The sequence below is a fragment of the Centroberyx gerrardi genome, chromosome 24, assembly GCF_048128805.1.
Source record: "Centroberyx gerrardi isolate f3 chromosome 24, fCenGer3.hap1.cur.20231027, whole genome shotgun sequence".
NCBI classification, from domain to species: Eukaryota; Metazoa; Chordata; class Actinopteri; order Beryciformes; family Berycidae; genus Centroberyx; species Centroberyx gerrardi.
This window is the reverse complement of record NC_136020.1, coordinates 18131426-18139238: the sequence shown is the minus strand read 5'-3', so window position 1 is coordinate 18139238 and position 7813 is coordinate 18131426. Positions and strand designations below refer to the sequence as shown.

Sequence of the window (7813 nt, the reverse complement as noted above, 5' to 3'; positions counted from 1 at the left end):
CATCATATGAGCTTGCATTTGGCAAAGGAAGGTATCAGGAAAAATTACCTGTACTGAAACATTTCCAACACTAGTAGGCAGAGAGAGCACTGGGCCATCTCTATACTTTTGCCATTGTACAGTTTGTATGGAAATGGCCGGTGGAGTCCCGCAGGGTTGGATGACTGTCTGTCTGCAGAGGCGCAGGAGTACTGCTTGGCTGCTTCCTTCTGTCTTAATCCCTGTGGTACCACACACACACACACACACACACACACACACACACATGCATGCACATACACAGAGAGACACTCCAATACATACACAGCTGTATCTTTGTGGAATTTCTAGTGAGTAAAAATGCACCAAAGTCCCACCAAGACACTGACACACACCCCTAGGCATCGATTCCACTGGTCTCTGCAGTGCTGTCCTATGTGGATGTTGTTTGCAAGCACACACACACACACATACACATTGAGAGACTCCTTTTTCTGCAGGGTTTTTACCAGCCGGCCTCAGTACGCTGTTAGGAGGGTTTTAAAACCTCTCCAGGTGGCTTCTGTTCTCGGGTCTCTGTCTGTGTAACAGGCTCCCATCATCTCCACAGCCTCACCTCTACCATTAGCACTATGGCAGCGTATAGCTGTCAGCACTATGAGTCCATTATTCACACAGCAACCATCCGCACTGCTGTGAGAGGGAATCCTCTCCATCAGCATGCTACAGTATGGAGGGAGATGGATAAACATAAACATCCATATAGTAATTTGACAAAACAGATAGATGGAGAAAGACAAAGTAATTGGAAGAGGGAGATGTGGAGAAAGAGAAAGTGATTGGAGGAGGGAGAGGTGGAGAAATTGAAGGAGGCGGAGAAAAGTGATGGAACTGACTTTAATGCCACTGTGGCCATTTTGAATTTACGTCTCTTCCCACTCAGGGTGAGAAACGCTACCTGGAAGATTGGCATATAGATTGGCAGAAAACCACTTCAACACAAAAGTGAGCGCTTCAGACAGACCTAACAGTTTTTAAATTAGCCAGCAATCTTGGGAACAACAGCTACAATGACTGCTTGAATTTAGCAGGGCAGTGAGAAGAGTCTTAGAAAGAGAAGTCAAACCTAGCCTACAAATGTCCCATATTTCCGCCATCCGTTCATCTACTCAACTGGCCAGCCATCCATTTATCCATTTATCCATTTATCCATTTATCCCTCTCCATCCACCCATTTATCCACCCATCCGTATCCCCACGACTCTCCCCACTTATTAGAATATAAGTGATAGAATAGACCAAGAGAGGGGAAGACGTACTGAGGTTTGTCTGGGTGATACGTGGAAAGCTTCACCAGGCCGATCCAAAGGAAGTAGCAACCATGAGACGGCACTTTTCTCACTGGCTATTGCCATAGAAAGATAGACCCACACTGGAAGGTCAGCACCTCACCCACAGTGCAAATAAACAGGTACAAAAACACCTCAGTTACCCGCAGGTACACAGCAGAAACCTGCAACTACACGCAGGCAGTGGCGTGTAGAGGGGGAGGTTGTGTCGAGTGCAGCCGGGCCTCAGGTATCACAGCAAGGCTAGTGTCACCACAACACCAGGCGTCTGATAGCATCACCAGCCAGGCGTGAGATAGACCGCCCATTTTGACTAGCAAATGGGCCGATGGCAGCGATAAGGCTTTGTACAACAAAGCGTTTTACACACAGGGAGCAGGCCAAATCATTTTTCTCACCGACTGACTTGCTACTGCCCAGAGACAGTCTGCTGTGCAAAAGAAAAGAATTTGCACTATTTGAATGCTCCCGTGGAAAGCAATGAATAATTCACTGTGTAGACGTATCAGCTTTGATAAAACACACATAGATGCAAACTTTTTTTTGGCAAAATATTTTACAGATAGAACAATATTTTCTCCTCTGAAGAGCTTGACACCAACATTTTTTTTTTTATCACCGACTGCCCAGTTCACTGCCACTGCTAATCTGTCTAACCAGTCATGCCTAATTAGCATGCCTTGTCATAAAGTGTGACAGCTATGCTAATCCTTTCCCCCCTCTTGGCAACTGCTCCCATGGGCCGGTCTGATCAAGGTCTGTCTCATCTTCATGGCAGGCCGCGCTGCTCGAGCCAAGGCTTCTCCCTCTGTGGTGTAGGCTATTGATTGGTTAGCCTGGTCAGGGCTGAATCAAGTGTTATGTAAGAGCTGGGCAGCGGGCCTGACTCTGAGGTCATTCAGGACATAGAGATAAGATAGAGTATCGGGGTGTGTGTGTGTGTGTGTGTGTGTGTGTGTGTGTGTGTGTGCGCGCGCCTGCAGACAATATCTACACAGTGCAGTGCTGCAGTGTCCAGTGGAATCGGCCCTGTCCAGACCAGTCAGGGTGATTAATGACTTTCCCTCTGTTGCCACACTTTTCTCCATTTCTCTATCTCTTCCTTTAGTGCTCACTCACTGTTATGATTTCATGGTATACGTCTCACTCTGTGTCTTTCTCTCTCTGTCTCTCTTTCCATCTCTCAGCTTCAGTTGGATTTGTAATTTCCAGGGTAATGCTTAACAGCGGCCTCATTTCACCGTTTTAACCCGTGGAAAGGTTTTCTAAGCACTCTATTCTGTTTAGGTACTTAGTGAAAATCGCCCTAAACACTTAAAGTAATAATCCGCAACATTTTCATATAAATAAACGTGTTTTGCTACTCACTGAACCTATAGGCAGTTAATGAAAGATTTTACATTTGCTGTTCTAACTTTAACAAGTCTTATTTTATCCTTACAGCTGCCTATTGATGAGAGGCAGAGAGAGAGAGAGAGAGAGAGAGAGATAGACAGAGAGAGAGAGAGAGAGAGAGAGAGAGAGAGTCAGAGTGAGTGTTTATAAAATCCACTTTGGTCTGCCTACTGACATATAGCACCAAATCCCTTCTCATAATCCCCATTTGTAGTCACTTAAAATCCATCACATGATCTCAAATAAAGGAAGATTTAGAAACCCGGACCTGCAGTGCACAAACAAATGTAACCCAGTTACGACTTCATTCCTATCAAAACAGAAGCTTAACCTTAAGGTGCTGCTTTTACCAAATAAAGATTACAGTTAAATCTATTTTGGAAAATGCCGGTGGGGAGAAAAGGTGTTTGGTGTTGATATTTCACAGTTTACTCAGTATTGCTGAAGCAAGGTCTGACGATTAGTTCCTTGCACATAGTGGAAAAACAGCAAAAAGAGAGAGAGGTAAAAGCCAACAGTACAAAGTAAGGTTTTTTGTTGCAGAGGAACCAACAAAACAGAAATCTGATTTTTAACCCTCATCATCACGCAGATCCTGGGTTTTCCATATTTAGCAAGTAGTGAGAACATCAAATCTTGGTTGCATGGAGTTAAAAATCAAATTAATCTGTAGCTGTGTGTTTTTTAAGGGAAAAACAGTCATTATATGTCATTGGGTGGATACTTTTATCCAATGTGCCTTACAGTGCCATGGGTGCATACATGTTTAGCATGGGTGACCCCACCCAGTGGCAGGTGAACCCCTAATGTTGGCAGTGTTGGTGCCATGCTCCACCCATTAAGATACAGAACCACAGCTCCTTTGATGCAAGGTCCAACAGGCAGCAGAAATGAATCACAGTTGATCTGTAGTCAGCGCTGATCATGCAATTTCATTTTTTGTTCACTCTGAAGGTGAATAGACTGGGCCAACGCTGCAGTATACATGCAAAACAATTAAATACGTGGCTTCAGAATACCAAGTACAGAACATCGTCCTGCCTCCTCTAACCACCCCCTTGGGTGTCAGAGCTCAGGAAACAGACATTGTAGAGCTTTTGTATACAATGCCTCCATCTACTGGTGATTTGAAGAGCTTTATTTTGAATGTAGAGGTCAATGCCTCCCTGCAAAATAACCGTCTTCCACTGCAGACACAAAAATCCTGACAAAGATGAATGTGTGAACTTGACGTTTGAAAAAGGAAGGTTGTGCCGCACTTTGTAATAGCTGTGGTCAGTGAAAGCTCAGTATGAATTTCATGATCTTAGAAATCGGTGGGTACATGAGATGTTATCATCATCATCACAGCGAATTCAAATTCACCACCTTTGATTATCTTGCATTCATTGCTCCATGACTCATTACAGTCGCTCATCAAAACATAAATGGCAGTGTTTTCTCTCATTCATAAGCCGTGCAGCTGGAACTATTGGGTGCTTTGTGCTTGATGACCACAGGGAAGCGCTACAACACCTCAGCATCAGCACAACACAGAGACATCCTATGTACAGAGTGATTTCCCCCATGACACAGATCTAGGATCAGTCAGTTACTTTGATCTGTCACTTAACGCAATAATAGGCAGAACAGCAAATCTGATCCCTGAGCAGCGCGGCTAATGCCCGGATCATGTAACACAGTTAGAGATCAGCCCTGGTATTTACTGCCGTAAAGGTGAAACACAGTGCGAGGGTTCACCGAAAGGGCACGCACACACACATATACACACTGACACACACACACACACACACACACACACACACACGTGGCTATTTATTGGTTGTAAATAGGAAGCAAGCGTCTAGAATGATCTGTAGTTGCGTTAATCTTGTCAGCTCTACACATTCCGGTAATGACATAAATTTCAACATATATAAGTAATATAGTACCATTTTATTGTGTTTTCTATATAGCATAATGTGTTCCATATATGACTTTGTGTTATTAATCTATCATCACAAACACATATTGGTGTATTAAACATATAAATCTACTGTATGTTTCACAGTAAATACTATTTGTAGGCTATGTCTTATGAATTGAATATAGAGTGTCAAAATCAATTGAAATGTGATGATGATTACTTAGAGCGACTCGACCGGCCGCCTGTGCAATTTCATTGCTGCTTTCATTTATCTGCACCATGTGTACATTAGGCCGTGTTATCTTTGCCTATGTCCTGCTGTGCTATAGATTTATCTCAGTAATGAGTTGTGGAAGGGAAGTGTTCAGGAGAGTTCAGCAATGACTTATACCCCAAGAGTACACAGTGTGTGTACGTGTGCGTGTGTGTGTGTGTGTGCACGCAGATTGCCTCATATCAACACAGCGGCTTCGCCAGCCTTTACGGGAGTTTATGGTCTTGACAGTTCCACCGTACAACCTGTCTGCCAGAAACCTCCCGAGGCAGCGTGAGGAAAAGAGAGAGAGAGAGAGAGAGGAACAGTACAACAACAACAAAAAAATAGAAAGAGAAGTTATAGAGACAGATAGAAAACAGAGTCAAAACAGATCAAAAGAAGGAAAAAGCTGAAGAGAGAGACACACACACACACACACACAGCGAGAGACAAGAGGCTGAATGTAAAATATAGATCAGGGATTGTCAAACTGTGGGAGTGGAATTATCACCGTGCAGGTTTCTCCCTCCTGAGGATTCCTGATTTGCGCTGAGGAGCGGCAGATGCTGGAGCTACTGGAGGTGTCAGAGGAAGACCTGGGGCTTCCATCTCAGCAGATGGCAGAACCCGAGGCCTCCAAGGCTCTGTCGCACTCCATCGACAGGATCCTGGGCAGGGAGGAGCGGAGGGGGAGGCACGCCGGAGACACGAGGGAAGACGAGGGGTCGGTGTGTCACAGGATTACAGCGGAGGAGACTGTGATTAAATCAACAAGCGGTGAGTACAGACTGCGGTGCTCGTCTGCGTGGTTTACATGGGTTGCAGCATGGCAGTAAAGTATGTCTGACATCTCCATTGGGCCGAGGATCTGTTAAAATTGAGTTTTATCTGCCTTCTAAGAGACTAGCCACATCACAGAAAGAAAGGAAGGAGTTTTACTAATTGGATCCATTTAACAACTTTAGATGTAGTCGAAACTCATTCCTCTAGTAGAAATAGCCTACTATAATTTGGATTGATGTTTTCAAGACTGGGAAGGGACTCACCTCAAGAGGAAGCTATACATATACATAAGTCCCCATTAGTATGAATGGCACCTGCAACATAGACAGAAGCTGAGAAAGAGAAAACAGAGAGTTGGTAACTTTCCGACAGAGAGAGATTAAATGTGTAATCAGGTGTTTTTAAAACTCGTTATTAGACAGCCTGCAGGGAGGTTTTTTTTTTTTTTTTTTACTCTCTAGATGATTCTCTTTGAAGTAGATTCCAAATACATCTCATTAGTTATTCATTGGAAGCTCCATGCTGAATGCACCATCTACTCTAAATGCAGTTTGGGGAATTGCATTGTATGCTATTGGATGCCTATGAATATGAGCAAGGAGGAGGCATGAAAGCAATTATAAGAAAAGTGTGTGCATGTTTGGGAAGTTAGCTATGCATGAATCAACTAATGCACAGTAATTATGAATATTTATGTAAATAAGATCATGACTGGGTAAATAAAAGTAGCCATTACTTTTTCATTATGCTATTGTGGCAACATAATTTCTGTAAAAATGAAGGCCACTAACTGTGTGTGTGTGTGTGTGTGTGTGTGTGTGTGTGTGTGTGTGTGTGTGTTCATGTTTATGCATCTGCTTCTAGCTGTGCATAGCCATCATCGGAGAGTGCGGACAACTTTCACCCCCGCCCAATTAGAGAAGCTGGAAAAAGCGTTTAAGGAGAGCCACTACCCCAACAACCAGACTAGGGAGCTACTGTCTTCACGCACCCAACTCTCTGAGAGCAAAATCCAGGTAGGCTGCTGGAGAGGAGAGGAGAGGAGAGGAGAGGAGGAGAGGAGAGGAGAGGAGAGGAGAGGAGGAGAAGAGTTCTGTCATTACCTAAGGAAACTGGAGGAGAGCCATAGATACAGCAATTAGCATTAGATCTAAGTTACAAGCAAGCATACAATTTTTTCCTGGCAGTTGTGCATCTAGCTCATTGGGAAACAGAGTAAAAATGGCTCTTAAGTCAAATAGGTTTTTGATTCACAAATTCAAGTAAGTAATTTGAAGTTCTTCTTCAGTGCTGATAGACGATAATTGATAGAGATCTAAACTTCACGTACAGTACTATTTTATTTCTAAATATCACTGGCAATATCACTAGCATCACTTATTATCACAAGCAGGGCATGGTTGTAAATCTGAGATTTGTGGCTCCAAAGAGTCCATTAGCATTAATTTGCGATGATGTGAGTAGTCTTCTGAATTTGGCAACAATTTAACAGTTTAATCTCACTGTCTAAAATGACGTTGTGTGACTTTTAGAAAAATTATGTTTTTCTCATGAAACCTTTCACCCCGAAAACTAGAGACCTGGGTTGGTTTATGTAAATGTGGTCTTTCTGAGGCATTTACTGAAAAAAAAACAAATGCAAAATAATTGCTGAAATTGCCATTTTGCACAGAAATTTCCATAGTATCAACCTAGATGGGAATGACATTAATATGGATCAGATTTAACATCTCACACCCACACTCTACACTTGCAACATTTTAAGAGACAAGATTCATTATACTGTGTTTACCAGGTGTTGAAGATAAGATTAACTTTATTGTTCCCATGGGGGAAATTTGTTTTGGACTTCATGCTGCTGTTTTTTATCAGTACCGAGCACAAGTACAACCAACTGTATGCATATAAAATAGATTCACATAGACAGAGAAGATTGCAGATGGACAGACAACATTCTTACACATTGTCATCCAACTTTCCTAAACGGATGGGAATTGGAGTCGGGTGCTACGAAGGGTTAAAGTGCATAAACTCCACCCTCAGATACTCTTTCACTGTTATATATCATCAATCTGTGATGTTCAATGCATTCCAGGAGTTATTTTTACCAATTTCAGTTTGTGATTTCCCAGAGAACAAGCCTGA

General features: G+C 42.9%; 1 protein-coding gene across 1 annotated transcript in view; it reads right to left on the bottom strand.

The window, feature by feature from the left end:
- tmpoa (thymopoietin a) overlaps positions 1-7813 on the bottom strand; it is a 113287-nt gene that overhangs the window by 15 nt on the left and 105459 nt on the right. The window lies entirely within an intron of this gene.